The sequence below is a fragment of the Ursus arctos genome, unplaced genomic scaffold (assembly GCF_023065955.2).
Source record: "Ursus arctos isolate Adak ecotype North America unplaced genomic scaffold, UrsArc2.0 scaffold_8, whole genome shotgun sequence".
In the NCBI taxonomy this organism is placed as follows: domain Eukaryota; kingdom Metazoa; phylum Chordata; class Mammalia; order Carnivora; family Ursidae; genus Ursus; species Ursus arctos.
This window is the reverse complement of record NW_026623100.1, coordinates 23158915-23175179: the sequence shown is the minus strand read 5'-3', so window position 1 is coordinate 23175179 and position 16265 is coordinate 23158915. Positions and strand designations below refer to the sequence as shown.

The following is a 16265-nucleotide window of genomic DNA, read 5'->3' as shown; positions in this document are numbered from 1 at the left end:
AGAGAGGGAACACAAGCAGGGGGAGTGGGAGAGGAAGAAGCAGGCTCCCAGCAGAGGAGCCTGATATGGGGCTCGATCCCAGAACGCCGGGATCACGCCCTGAGCCGAAGGCAGACGCTTAACGACTGCGCCACCCAGGCGCCCCTGTGTGTATAGCTTTTATGTATGTCCAGCAAAAATAAGAATCATAATGGGAATTGAAACTACTGTTGTGCATATAGTTAAATCCCAAAAAGTTCCAGCAACTGTAATGAAACAAATTTTGCACCCTACACAGCTATGTGTCCTGTAAGGAATCTACTCCTACTCCCTTGAGTGGAGGTGTAGAACATGATCCAAAATGGGAAACAATTCACAGGGTTCTATTCGGTGTTCTCCCTGGAAGCCAGGTCTATCACAATCCGGATTAAGGAAGATTTTTTTGTTTAATGGTGATTAGTTAGATTTTACTTGCAAAATATTTTGCAGCAGAGTTCTCCTCTCATACATACATTCGCAAATGAGCATGCCATTAAATTGTGATTGACATTTTTACTATTCAGTAAAAAAAACTCAGTATTTTTCTTACCAAAAATTGGTAAAAAAAAATAAATTTAATAAAAAGAATAAATTTTTTACCAAAATTTTTTACCAAAAAATTACCAAATTTTTACTCAGTATTAATTACGAAGAGCGGTATGTCTGTTTTTCAGAATCTGCTATTGAATCCCTTGAACTGTTGTTGAGGAGGCTTCTTAGAGAACTATTTGAACTCTAATTATTCTCCCAAAATACAGGAGCAATTGAGGTATCTGGCACCATTTAATTTTACTAAACCCACTGACGAATTTTTTTTCTAATCACTGAGTTTCATAATTTGAGGCCTGAGGAGAGATTATTATATAAGATGGTTTTCTCTCCTTATCCATGTTCTTTCCTGAGAGTTTGTGATACCAGAAGATACCTCATTTAAAAGAGACAAGGACATTCTAAAAGAAGGTGTTCAAAGACACCTCAGAAATATGCCTCTGCAGGCCCAATGTCCCCTTTCTTGCCTAGCTTGCATCTATTCCCGCTCACACACATGTACTCACACACGCACACACCCACTCAGGTTCATATCCATATCCATGCACATGCACAGACATGTATTATGCACCATCATTTTTGATAGGAAAGTAACAAGTACCCAAATTAAATTGATCCAAGCTGATAAAGCTTCTAAAATGATTGTTACTCTCTCATTATTTCTGTAATATCAGCGCTGGAAACTGCTTTCTAAATTCATGTGTTTACCTATCACAGGAGAACAGGACACCTTGGACAGCTACTGCATTATTTAATCAACAAGTAATTTTGTTAGATGGAGTAAAGACAGGGTCAACAAAATAGAAGTAAAAGTGATAGGGGGTGCCCTCTAAGGCCCTGTTGTCTTATGCTTCTACAGCACCCTGGCTGTTTCTTTACTAATCTTCCTTAGAGATTTACCTAGATTCCATCCTGATCCACCTCTGCATTCTACAATGAGCAACAGAATTATTAGCAAAATAAACTTTTTAGATAGACCCTCATAGAATGGATTTAAAAATAGCTTATTTGAGTCTGACACTGAATCCCCATGCTCTTTCATTCTTCAGACTTTGGTAAATTATATAGTCAGGAGGTAGCCCGGAATAAAAGTCCACTCAACAAGCAAGGCAGAAAATTCCAGTCATTCATGATTAATTAAACTTCCCAGTGAAACCTGTGGGTCCCTTTTGTAAAAACAGTTCATGACCTGGCGAATCAGAAGAACCCTAATCCAGGGAGGTAGCCAGAGGGGTGGGGGAATACTCCCACACAAGCTGGTAAAGATGCAGGGCTTTGTTCTGAACTTCAACTGCATGACCTTCCTTCTTTAGTGATTGAAAAATAAATAAATAAATAAGCTAATGATAAAAAAAACGAAGCTAAATGAAAGAAGGAAACTTAATCATGGTGCAATTTAAGTAGCTAATGATAGTTCTGAAATACGAGGAAAGATTATTTGGTGAATAGTTCATTCAAAAAAAGATGTTAAATAACAAAACCATTGTAAATGAGAGTTCAGCTCTAAGTAAACTAAAAAATCTTCTCATTGATTTTTCAATTTAAGCGGAAAAATGGATTGTGTAAGCATGCCAGAGCTATAGTTTTCAAGAAACCAAGCTGTCACAGATGGTTAATACCCCAAATAGACCATCAGAATATCACTCTATTAGAAGATCTTGGGCTATTTAGTTGCCATTGTAAAAACCCAGCCACAAACAGTATTAGGGTTCTAATAGAAAGTTTTAAAGAATTGTTGGAAAATCTGGTTATAACATCAAAGTCAGGAGTAGGCAGAATTACACATTACCAAAAGTGTTACATAGGGTCATAACATGGTTTTTCTTGGTAAAATACATGGTTTTTCTTGGTAAAATACAGTTTCTGGTCTCATATTAAGGGAACAGTTTATAGTGACAAGAGAAAATAACGAAGACCTCAACAAGGAAGATTGCATGAATTATTTCATTAAATATGAGTAGTGTTTTGAATTTTCTGAAGAGCTTAAAAAAAATCAAATCAAAGTCCTGAGAAGTGGGTAAAACTACCAGCTAGTTATTCAGTATAGTTCTCAAGTTAGGAAAAGAGGAATCAGTGCAGATTCAAGTTCAAACCACGTCTTTGCGCTTGATTTGGAGAGCTACATTTACAAACTGTTCTTAAAAAAATGACACATCTCTGTTATGTCAATTCTACTACTCAGCAGAAAGAAAACACCACTTTCCCTTAAAGGAGAAGAAATAATTTCTCTTTGCTGTGACAGTTAGGTGAACCACTTATCCAGACAGATCACAACTGAGTAACTGCAGTTGCTGAAAATTCGTGACTTAATGTTGCTTGCTCATTGACTGATTGTAAATATATATACCAAATATTATTAGAATGGAACGGTGAAGCCTGTTATGGGACTTCCCTGGCTCCTCTGCTAAGAGACTCAAGTAATGGTAACACTCTCCCCCCAACACTACCTGCCATCACCACATACCATTCAGTATGAAAATCAGTCATCTAGGGAAAAACCCAAAAAAATGCAGCGAACACCTGTTAGGGTAGAGGCCAGGACCATATTCACACATTTGTGGAGGAAAAAAAAGCAAGATAGGGCAAATAGCTGAGCTATAACCTTCTCTTCCAGGAATCTCCTTTTACCCTGGGAGTCAGGAGCAGCTGTAAGAAGAATGAGGGGCAGAAACAAAGAGATGTAGAATGGAACTGGAAGAGAGGGGAAAAGGAGAGCAAGATAGGAGCTTTAAGGACAATGAGTAAGTGTAGACTACGCTAATCGAAAATAGGTTCTACTGAAGTATCTCATAAAATAGTATTACAATTACCAAATTTCCACTTACGTTCATACATGTAAATGCCTATTTTCCTCAAAAAAAAAAAACTGATGAAGAAAAAAAGGAAGGGTGACTCTGAATAAATCAGTTTTACTGTTTTTATAAAGTTGGCTAGTGGAGTCTTTAAATTTGCGATTCAATTGTTTAATAAGTTTTTGAGAATCTTTTATATGCTACGTGTGATAGACTAGGGCTTCTCACATTTTAATGCAATATAAATTACCCGGAGATCCTATTAAAATGAAAATTCTGATTCAGTAGGTCTGGGATGAGACCTGAGATTTCACATTTCTACAAAGTCCCCAGATTTTGTGGATATATACAGAGCCTGTCTTCCAGTAGTTGAAAGTTTGTGCTTCCCACAGGAAGCTGATGTGTCTAGTGATTCTTCATCCTCTATTTCCTGCCTTTAGCAAAATGTGGTATAATTTGGATAATTTGCATGTGGTGAGGTTTTGTTTGTTCGTTTGTTTTTCCAAAAAGATATTTTCTCCTCTGGTTAGTACTCAGTTTCTCCGATGTAAATTCCATTGTTACAGCTACAGCTGTAATACATAGATATTTCCTTTGCTTACTAATTAATATAATTTTCCCCTGTAGTGGAATGTTTTTATGCTTGAATGCTCAGGAGGATCCCAGAAAGTAGTCTTTGGCAGCAAAGAGTGGCAGAAACCCCAGGAAACTCAGCAAGAGACAAAGGTTTCCATCTGGGTCTTCCCCTAAGTGACTTGACTATATTAAGCCAGTTAACCTCTCTGGGCCTCAGTTTTCTCAGCTGTTAAAATTAAAAAGCCGCCCTTCCCAGCTCTTATTCAAAACAACTGTAGAAGAATGAGAGAGAAATTAAGAGAGAGGTAAAGAGTGTACTTTGTCTAGGTTATAAGCTTTCGAAGTGTGGTTGCTATGTGGCTCATGATTGATACATGCCTGGCCTTTAAGCTGCTTCTATTGATAGGAGTTCTTTGCCTTTCAGATGGTATTTTTATCAGAAAAACATACCAGAACAAGTTAAAATCTGCCCTGGGAAGAATGCAGGTGCATTCTGTGATTGTAATAGCATTAATGACTCAGAAACAAAATCCAGACAGTTCTAATGACGTGAAGCTTTATTGACAAAACAGTTCACACCTAGTACTGGTTCTTTGTTAGGTCTGGACCAAATCACTGAAGCTTTCAAGCCAGATCACTGCAGTCTTTTCCCCAGGCACTGACAGGGGTAATTATTGTGGTTCATGTCATAGCCCAGGACTCCATTTCAACCCTAGCAGAAAAAGGAGTTATTTTTATTTTGCTGCACAGTAAATATACTTTTTTTTGCATGTATTAATATAAACTGCTTTAATATGTAAAGGTGACTACACTAAATATTAAAGGCTCTGTATTATTTCTTGATTTTGAATTAAAATGTCCTGCCTTCAGTTAAGATTTCCTGCCTTCCTAAGTACCTTTCAGCAAAGAACAATCTGTTTAAGTTCTACAAATCTATTCATTTCATATTTGGGGATATTTTCAGACTCAGACTCAAACCAGGTTTACAACAAAGTAACCAATCTTTCCTGAGTATGGGTTATTATCCATCACATAGAAACCATAAGGAAGTCTACACACTAGTTATCTGTTGCCACATAACAAATTACCCTAAAACTTAGCGGTTTGAAACAACAAACCCTTATTATCTCACATTTTTTCTGGGTCAGAAATTGAGATGTGGCTTAGCTGGGTCCCCTGGCTTTGGGTCTTTCACAAGGCTGAAGTCATCTCTAGGCTTCACTGGGAAAGATCCACATCCTAGCTCCCTCACTAATGGGTGTTGGCAGGATTTACTTCCTGCCTCCGTTGGTCATGAGTTCTTCCTCCTTCAACTCCTTGCCACATACACCTCTCCATAGACCATCTCACAACATAGCAGCCTTCTTCATCAGAGTAAGCAAGGGAGGGGGCAAGAGAGAGAGAACACTACTAAGACTGAAGTCACAGTCTTTTGTGACTTAATCATGGAAGTGACAACCCATCATTTTTGCCATGTTCTGTTCATTAGAAATAAGTCACAAGATCCAGTCTCCATTCAACAGTATGAATGTGAGGAGTCTGGAATCATTGGGAGCCATGTCAGTAGCTGCCTACCACGATCTATAATGAAAATTCCCCCTCCATCGATTCCAGCCCAAACTTTAAGAGTTAAATCTAGAATTTTGAATGGTTTTGAAAAGCAAAATATGAGTTAAAAAGCAAAATGCACCCACCTCCCCAGCAGTACAGGAGACTGGATGACTCATTCAGATACACTGCCTGATGGGTGTGGTTGAAATAGGCAAAGTACTGTCTGTTAAGAAGAACCTCGCTCTTCTGATAGCTCCTTCTGAATGAGTATACCCTTCTCTCCTTCATGGATTTGGAACTTCTAAAATGCTACCAATCCTCTCCAAAACCACTCCTAAATAATTATGACTATATTCTTTGATTCTGAAACTTTTGATTAAGAACCCCTTTAATCTATTCTATAAATAAACAATATCCATGAAACAAAAACTTTATGAGCAAGCAGAAGAACTACCTTTATTCTTACAGATTAGCATATACCTGAATGCCTGTTACATAAAATAAATTTAGTAAAAATTCTTCTTCGTCATGTTAACTTTTGTCCTAGACATCTGTGTTATTTGTGTTTGTTAGGGAATCATGGAAAATGTTCTCCATCTCTCCCATAGAAACCTCTGTTCTGTTTTGGTCACATTTTTCTTCCTTCAGCCTAGTCAAAAGCCCGTGCCTAGAACTGTCATTTTTATGTTTACACATGTTTACATCTTTTCTTTTGCCTCAAAAGTCTACTAGGAGACATGTGCTGAGCATAACCTAAGATTACAATAAATAAGTTATGTAAGACTTAAAAATTCAGAAGCCATAAAAACCAGCATGGATTTTCTTGGGATTCTAAGGGTAGGTATCTTGATTAGGAGGAAGGTTAGTGGCTCGTTTTTCAGCAAGAAGACAATAATAGAGCCGAAGAGCCCTCTAAGGGAAAGAAAAAAGAGAAAAGATATATGAGCACAAACAGAAAAATCAGTGAAGATGGAAACCAAAAAGTTGAACAACATATAGGAGAACCAGTAAAATCAAATGGTGGCAGGTGGGGAAAGCCACCAGACACAACCAGTCTCTCCTAAAAGAATGTTCTAGTAGCTAAATTGTAAATTAACCAGATGGAAAGAATAGATAAAATGCTAATACAGCTATTAAAAAGAGTAATTAAAATCCAAAGGAAGTGTGTTTTTTTTTAAATGAAAAGATACCAAATGTTGTTAAATTGCTTTTTAAAGTGCATGATACAGCTCTGTGTGGAATGCAGTATAGTTTCTCTTTGGTTCACTCTCCCCAGAATTAGTTTCCAGATTTGCCCAGGTGTCTCTGATACCAATAATAAAAACCTCTGTGGGCCTATTGTGTAGGCTAGGATAAATGGGTGCCCCAGCTTCCACGTAGACGCCAGCCTCCGGCCTCAGGCCTGGAGCATCCTGGGGAGGTGGTCTGGTCCACGGAGCAGGCAGTGAGAGCTGGGGAAGCCTTTAAGGCGGCTGCCAGTCAGATCTGGTTCCCCTTACCATGAAGTCCAGAGGAAAAAAAAAAAAAAGTATCACGCTCATAAGATTTCTTCATATTCAACCATCCATTTGCTAATACATTCTCTTGACATAAGTAGCCCCACTAAATTCCTCTTTCCTCATCACTAACTCTAAAATGACAGCTTAAGGATTATCCTTTCTGCCATTTACCATGAAACACAGCTCCAAACTAGTTTGTTGTAGGTTTCTGAGCTTAACCACATAGCTCACACTGAGTGGATAATCAATCATTCTATGACTAAATCCATCTGGAACAAATTTGAAGAAGTGGCCATGTAGGGTTTTTGGGGTTTTTTTTTTTTTTTTTTTGAAAAAAAAATTAAACTGAAACCAGAGTTGGTCTCTTTTTTCAAAGGTTTAAAAGACAAAAAAATTATAAAACTCAGCAATGACTTTTCCCCCCAGAATTCATGCATGCTCTCTAAGATTGGTTCTGTCCTGCCCCCATTTTGCATTTCATTTAATTTTTCAGAGAGATGATCCTTGAATGCTTTGGAGGAGAGTCCCCTTCCCAGAGAATGAAGTCATGATCCCTCCTTGCGTAGAAGGAAAGAGGGACATTGTGTGGCCAGGTTGTCACCATAACATCATGCTGATCTTAAATTCCCAAACATGCAGAGCTCAACTGAGGGATTATGGAACTAAAAAAGCCTATTTCTGGCCATTCTTGCTAGAGCCACTACTTTTTGCCCTGTAAGCATTAAAATATCATGAGCCTTGGTTTTAAAGAATTCCACCTTTCCCTCACCAGACCCCAAATTGTTCATCTAAATTTAGGATATATTTTCTCATGTATACTCTGACATCTGCACCATTCATGCATTCATTTGTTCAATTTTTAGTCATTTATTCATCAATTCATGCAACTATATATTCAGTTAATATGTATCCAAACTGTACTAGATGCCTAGACATATAGCCTTTCTTGCAAGGATTTTTCAGTCTATCTGTAGTGGTAAGGTAAGGTTGATTTTTAAAAAAATTAAATAATACAAATAATTCAGCTTAACAATTCAGGTCAACAAAACTTTAGTCGAGGGCCTCAGTCCCCATGGAGTCAATGGTAAAAGCGGAGGTGGGAGTCCAGAGGAGGGATTGCTTGCTACAATCAGGGGCCATAACGTGCTTTTCGGAGGCAGTGGATATAATCTGGGTCATGAAAGACCAACTGGGTATAAATAATCCTTAGAGGAGAAAAGGCAGGCTTTGCTGGGGAGATGTCCTATATGCAGAATAATGGTGACAATATCCTGTCACTGTTTGGGGTGAGGGAAAGGGGGGCTATTGTGGGAACCACAGGAATCAAGTTAAGAAAAGTCATTGGAGGACAGTTTGTATGAATCCAATTCTCGGTTAAGCCATTTAGATTTAGTAATGTTATAACTTGAGAAAGATTTTGAATAAAAAAATGACATAATGAAAATGCTACTTCCGAACAGTTGTAGGATGAGAGGGAAAAATAAGTATACACATATGGCTAAATGTGTTGAATCACCTTAGTAGGACTGGGATGGGAGATGGGGGCAGATCTGACTTCTTGTAAAGTGAATGAGTTCCTCAAAAAGGAGTTACATTAATTTTCAAGTACTGTACATATAATAACAATGCTAATAAGAAGCATAAAAAGAGTTTGATCCACAAGGACTATTTTCAGGATCATAATTAATTTGTTTAAAATCATTTCTAACAGACACATTCATTATTTTTGTAAATAAGTGATGAGTCAAATCCTGAGTCAAAGACAATTCTAAACAAGTTCCACTCCAACTACAATAAATGATTTATAATATTGTTTAGCAATATATATTTATTCATAGGTATCATAAAGGTAAACATCAAATAGTCGATTAATAATATTTTGGTATAATTTCAGCTCCTACACCCCATGAAATAACCAATTAGGAGCTAAACAAGCCCTTAAATGATCTTTTGAACAATCAGCCTTTCTGTCTCATGCTCACATCCATTAAACTGTAGAATGTTCATTAGTCATAATATATGGCTGAAGGAATACAGAGTAAGTCTCTAACCATAAACTACGTCTGAACATAGACCTTTAACAGCAGTTGCTCTTATTTCTAATATGGTTAAGACTGTGATGTTGTGAAATTCAATGAACGTAATCTAAGCAGAGTCATGCCCTGATTATAAAAAAGTTTTTTGCAATTACAGGAAATTATGGCAAGCAGTAACTACCCATAGGCCCACTCTCCCCATTAAGTCCTCTACCATCCATTTTGCATATAAGCATGAACCAAGGAATAATCTGGTTATAAATAGAGGAGAACAAAAAGTTCTCCATATGGCTAGGGGAAATGCATTTCCTAGTTCACAATTACCTTAATTAAAAATGAGAATTTAAATTGAGTACGAAAAGGGAAGGAGGGGTTTGGAAGGGCCGTTTGGGAGTGAGGGTAAGGCTGGACTGCTAAGCTGATAAAGCAAGGACTTAAAAACATAAGAATATGTAGTTCACCTTATGAAATAATCCAAAAGAATTTTAACTGGATTTAGATCTCACTTCACTAAGTTGTGATACTTTGTGTGTGTGTGTGTATTTAAAACTTAACCAACAGCTAGAATTTTGCAAAGGTAAAACACCTGTTCTGTCTGTGTATTGATCTCTTTAAGTTTCAATTCTAAAACATTTCATAAGCAATAGTCATGCATATACTTCTTAAAAGTGGGGTCTTCTGGAGATGATGTGTTAGTTGCCTAGATTTACTTTATTCTTTTATACTGGATTTTAACATTTGCTTTGTTAATTACAGTTTGGAAGGTGGCACAAGACCACTAAATATCCTGTAACTGTAAGATTATTCAAGAAGCCTGAGTTGAGTAACTATTATGTGCTAAGCACAGTAGGTACTGCGAATACAAAGATAAAAAAGCCTATTGTGCCCGCCTTCTAAAGCTCACAGTCTAAGAGGGAGTGGACAGTAATTACAGTGTGACATTTTGAGTCTCCCATTTTAAAGACTTCCCAGAGAAGGTGACACAGGCTCCAGTCTAAGGAAGGTGTGAATTAGCCTTTAACAAATTGAGGGGAGTGAGGGACGGAAGGAGAAAGAATGTTCCATGCAGAGAGCACTTGCTAAGGTCCTAAATAAAAGAGAGAAGAAGGGAACAAGTGTTCTGCATGATTCAGTGTGTAGTACATGATGGTAAGCAAGGATCAAGTCATGAAGGGCGTTGCACATCACATTAAAAAGTTTGAATTTTATCCTGAAGATACTGGAAAGTGACATAATGAGTTTTCATCTGCACCAAGTGAAAGATGTCCTATACAAATACAGAACGTATGCAAATCCGAATGAAGTCCACTCTCTTTGCTCACAGAGGAGGGAAACACATAATTTACTTTGCAAAACATTTCTAAATACTAACTTTGTTAGTCCAGTTAAATAATTTCATTGTAAGTAATTAGGACAGGTTTCATTCCCCACTTATAATAGTGCTACAAGGCAAATTAAGTATGAATTTCATTCTAAAAGTAGCACAGCTCACATTTTTAACCAAATAGAGTGCAGTGGGGAAAATATCTTAGCTCAAAGAAAAGTTTAAAACATCAGCATTAAGAATCCACTCGACATTTAGTGCATTGTTCTAGGCCATTGTGATTTTATTCACCTAGAATATAACTGTAGTTCTTAAAGTATTTTTACTACTTGGGGTTTGTTCTGTCTTAAAGTTCATACTAAAACTTATTGGAAGACAAATTTGAAAGTAAAATTTAACTCAGCCTTTGCAGAAGCTACAAGAAGTTCTACACACTCACCCAATTTGGCATGGTATTCCTTAGTCTTGTAAAAAAAAATGTAATAACAATTGTATAAATACTATGGAAGCTCTGAGTGTTATTTATTATGTTTTGCTATGTTGTAATATAATGGTGCCATAATTTATGCATCAAATCCAGTGGAGAGCGCAGTTGGTACCTTCAACAAATTGGGGCCATAAAATTTATAAAGGCCACCAATATATACCGAGGGTTATTCAGCAGCTGGTTTCCTAATGAAGAATGCCAGAAATCAGTAGTTGGAGCAAAACTTGTTTGGGACCCTGAACCAGATAAGGTGCCAGGGGCACACTTTTACCCTTAAGTTAAGGAGGAGGTTGGGAACAGCTATTCAAGACCTATCCAAGGCAGTTGACTTTCTAGAGATAGCAAATTTGCTGCTACTGCTCTTTCTTAACAAGGATACAGCTGTCCCAAAGTCAGCTGGACAAGCTGCTTTCTGTAGTGATCTTACATTGACCAAAGGAACCTGAGAAAAGAAACATATAAAGGTGGGCCTGAGCTGAACCTTGAAAAGGAATTTATCCTGTTAAAGTAGAGAGGTTGGGGAGGGGCTCATGGGCAAAGTCAGACAGGTGGCAAAAGGTGTCTTACACATGGCGATATGCAGCCTGGCTGATGTGGAGGGTCATATCAGAATGCACTGATAAGGGCTCTGGGTGGTGCAGTCGGCTGAGCGACAGACTCTTGGTTTCTGCTCAGGTCTTGATCAGGGTGATCACGGGTCAAGGGATTGAGCCCCACGTCTGGCTCCGTGCTCAGAGTGGAGTTGGCTTCGGATTCTCTGCCTCTGTCCCTTCCCCCACATGAACTCTTTCTCTTTCTCTCAAATAAATAAATAAAATCCTTTAAAAAAAAAAAAAGAATGTGTTTGTAAATTGGAATCTAAGGAAAAGACTAGTTTTTATATTAAACCATCTGTTATGTTGCAGTGAGGCTCAAACTAATTTTGAGCCTTCTGCATTTTATCAACATCTATGTGGGTAGTGATGAGACTGGCAGTAGGTGTTGGAGTTCTGGGGACCTGGACAGCAGCTCACCTTCACTGAGATGATAAAGATGGCAGGGTCACCCTGCTGAGCTCCCAGAGGGTGCTTGGGAGGGTCACAGTACTGGGCCATTGCTGAAGTAGCAGTGCCCAAGACCTACAAACCAGTGGGAGATGTACTAACACTACTTCGGATGTGGCAGCGGTCAGAGCTCTCAAGTTAGAACAATGCTCTGTCTGATCGGAGTGAAATTGAGAAAGGGCAAATGCAGAATAGAGTATTTAAATAGGAAGAAGTCAGAAATGCAGGACAGAGAAAGAGAGAATAAGTAAGAAGATGACAGAAGGAAGTCAGCCTAGCCACCTGCTGGTTTGTCACACTGTCAACATAAGCCTCGCGTTTTTCCTCATGCTTTAAATTCTTTCACTTTTTTTGTTAATTTTCTCTGTTAAACCCTTAATATGGAAACAAGAGTCTGTCATATCCACATACATAATTTGCCTATAACTATAATGAAAGCATTGGGAAGAGGTCATTTAGTGTTTGGAGAAAACCAAAATTAATATATGCAAAGAATACTTTTTAATATGCCATGGTTTTGCCATATTTCTAGCATAGCATTTACAAAACAAAAATTGGCTCCAAATCAAACTCTCCTGTATGATATGATTGAATGGATGCTTCATCAGCCACAAGTGATTACATAGATCACCGTAATGTTTTGTGAAGACTCCCACTCATTTGAAAAGGCAGACATCGATGTGTTCATCTTAGAGTCTTGTCCTTATGAATAAACAACCAGAAATACTTGTCCTGACTTTACAATGTGGTTATTTCCACTACATTTGAAAATACTCCCCATCTGTTCTTTAGTTCTGATTTATAACTTCATCACTGCCTTGAACGATGATGACCATAATGTCCTCCACATAGTCAATACAATAAAAATTGCTGCTGAAATGTATATCGTCATAACTTTTTCGTAGTTGGAACTTGTTCACACAGAAGTTCTTTCTGAGAGTTACGTATAGGTTCTAATTAGAGCTCCAATCAAAGCTACGTTTGCTAAGTAGTCTTTATAAACATTAACACTCCATTGCCACGAAGGGGGTCCTATAGCCATTAACTGTCCTTTCATATCACAAAATATTATGAAATGCAAAAGATGTTAGATTTTTTTTTTTTGCTTTGCCATATCCCTTTTGTTTGAATGTTTGCAATTTCCCTAATAAGAAATAGCTTTAAGAAAGAATGATTTTGCCCATTCTCTTATCTGTTCACCTGGAATATGCCAAAGGAAGAGAAATCATTCAAAGCTGTGATGTTCTTCCCAACTGGATTTCAGTCATAACAGACCACATTCAAAATATGACACTGAGCAAGGAAGCAAAGATAGGATGGTAATTATATACAAGTGCATAGCAAATTATATTAAAAGCCCTGACTTTCTGCAGGTTTTTGCTTCCCTCGCACTGTAGACAACGGTAGTACTGACCTGATGTACACCGACTTATAGCCATTTCACAATGTTAAGTACAATTTATTGAGCACTTAGTGTCAACCAGGTACCATTTGAGGGGTGTGTTACTTCAATTAGTACTCACAACAGCATTATGAAATGGGTATTATCCCTACTTGACAGACTTTGTCAGTGAAACTTGGAAAGATTAAAGAATTTTCCCTGAATACACACCTTAAACATGGTGTTGCTTGGATTTGAACTGAGACCTATTTGATGCTAAAACCTGTGATCTTACCCACTCTTCTGTCTCAATTATAGTTCATATCATTCTGTCAGTGAGTTGCACAAGAAAAAAATTTATTCTGTGGTTCTCAGACTTTCTGAAAAGATCGACAATCCTCCCATCAACTCCAATTCTTGGTATGATAAATTCTTGGTGTAATATACAGGTTAGAAAAAAGCTAGTACAAGCAGCTAAAGAAACAATCTCAAATAAAATAATTTAGAATTTAAAAATCATGTGCAGTGAGAAAATAGTATGATTGTTGTAGTTCTGAAAGAGATCCCTACACCTCTCTGGCAGCCTCGCAGTCATCCACATTAACCACATACATGCCTGAAGCCAGATTTTCATTTAAAGGTTTCCATAAATAAATTATTACATTTCTAGGGAAAAATAATTGCAGGCTAATTTTAAAATTAACAATATGAATTGCTCAATTTTTCCATTTTCTTCTAAAATGAAAACTTGGAATATGATAGACTCTACGGATGTGCTCCACGCAGTAACCATTTTAAGTATATATATATATATATATATACACACACACACACACATCAGATCTAAGAACATAGTCTTTTTTTTTCCTTCTGTGTTTATGCATGCCAAGAAATTCCCTTAAAGACTGACTTAGTTTGGGATCTACCTTTAACGTATCAACCGTATAACGGGCACAGGTCCATCTCCCTTTGTACTCTACAGACATAGAAACTGTGTATGGGGCGTGTTTCCCCATGAGATTTTTTTCAGAGTTTATGCTGCCAAACAGGCATTAAGCAACTCTAAATTCCTGAAAATATGTAACTTTACAGGTACATGGTAGTGCATTTAAATATTGAAGAGAACTTTCTATTCATCCCGCTCAGCTAACAGAGCCTTTTAATCCTGAAAGATGAGTCCATTTTTAGACCCTCCTTTGAATCTACAGATCAGAAGCCACTGCTGAAAAGTGAAAAAGAAGGGAAGAAGAAATAGAGATCTATGATCATGGTCCCCAAAAAGCAAGAGCATGTTGTTCAGGTTTCCCAGAATCCAATATTTTTAAGGTAGAGAGGGCAGAAGAGGTAAGAGGGGGAAAATGATTATTTTTTACAACAGCATTCAGGAATTCAGTAAAGTGAGCTTGAATATCCGATTTTTAAAACTGAAAGAGATCTCAGGGGACATACAGTCCACGAATTTGCGAGTCATCCTTGCGCAGGGGCCATGCTAATCTTCTCTGTATCATTCCAATTTTAGTACATGTGCCACCACATGTCCCGCCGAAGGGGGCACAGACAATGTATAGTCCAAACATAATTTTGTCTCTGATGGAAATGTAAGGTAAAATGTCCCAAATTCACTTAAAAGTCCAAAGGCTATTTTATATGCTAGCTTGAGAAGTCTTTAGGATTGAAACACTCACAGGGTCAATAGTTTCATTGAACAGTATTTTCTTTAGTTCCCTATTGCCTTTAGGTATTCCTTCAACTCATAGGAGTTATTTGAATGCTATTACCTCACAACACTGAAAGTGTTTTAACATAGACAGGGGGGATATCCCATAGACTACATATGTCAAACAGAATTTATCAGCAAATTAAATTCAAATATGCATGATAATTCATGAGTAACTTGGGGAAAATGGCAACCATAGTATCAATTTGAAACAAAACCAAAAAGTCAAATCTCACTTGGCGTATGAAGGATTTGGACACAAGCTGATAGTTGTTCAAATTTAACATTTTAGTCACTGAATAACCTTATGCTTTAATATGATGAAAGCTGCAGAGCCTTCCTTCCTGAAAAATCATTCATATGGAACAAGGAATAATACGTCTAGGTTTTAACTGTCACATTGCTCAAGGAAGAGGGATAAAATAAATAACCACTTAAGATAAGATCTTTCCTTGCTATACTTTATCTTAGAGCAAAGTTTTCAGATGTTAGAGGATAAATTATACAAGTATAAATGTAAACATCACAACTGTACAAAGATATATGTACGTGCATCACGTGTCAAATGAGAGAAGGTATAGAATTCATTCATTTTGTTGAATCCCTACGACTTTCTATATTTAGGTAGATGCAGCATCTGTTTTTCAATTTTTTTAAAGATTTTATTTATTTATTTGAGAGAGAGAGAACACAGAGGGAGAGTGAGAGGAAGAAGCAGACTTTCCGCTGAGAAAAGAGCCCAATGCAGGGCTCGATCCCAGGACCCTAAGATCATGACCTGAGCTAAAGGCAGATGCTTAACTGACTGAGCCATCCAGGTGCCCTTGTTTTTCAATTTTTTTTTAAGACTTTATTTATTTATTCAACAGAGAGAGAGCTGTGGGAGGGGCAGAGGGAGAGGGACAAGCCCACTTTGAGCTGAGCGAGATGTGGGGCTTGACCTCAAAATCCTGAGATCGTGACCTGAACCAAAACCAAGAGTCAGATGCTTAACCAACTGAGCCACCCAGGTGTCGTGATTTTTCAATTTTTTAATGAACATTTTCTTTCTTTTTTTTTAAAGATTTTATTTATGTATTCATGAGAGAAAGAGAGAGAGAGAGAGAGAGAGAGAGAAACAGAGGCAGAGGCAGATGTAGAAGCAGGATTCTATCCCAGGACTCTGGGTTCACAACCTGAGCGGAAGGCAGACTTTTAACCAACTGAACTACCCAGTTGCCCTTAATTAACATTTTCAAACTCAGAGTTGAATGTACGATACAATGAATATTGAACACCCACCATCCAGATTC

At 37.6% G+C, this 16265-nt stretch overlaps 1 protein-coding gene, 1 long non-coding RNA gene and 1 other non-coding gene across 3 annotated transcripts in view; 1 reads left to right on the top strand and 2 right to left on the bottom strand.

Moving 5' to 3' along the window:
- Positions 1–16265, bottom strand: part of LOC113245427 (uncharacterized) — a 427039-nt gene that overhangs the window by 234556 nt on the left and 176218 nt on the right. The window lies entirely within an intron of this gene.
- Positions 1–16265, top strand: part of EFEMP1 (EGF containing fibulin extracellular matrix protein 1) — a 59398-nt gene that overhangs the window by 15934 nt on the left and 27199 nt on the right. The gene's annotated exons all lie outside the window — the stretch shown is intronic.
- On the bottom strand, positions 14693–14797 carry LOC113247671 (U6 spliceosomal RNA). The gene has a single exon (XR_003313335.1). It is a non-coding gene; the product is annotated as a U6 spliceosomal RNA (small nuclear RNA).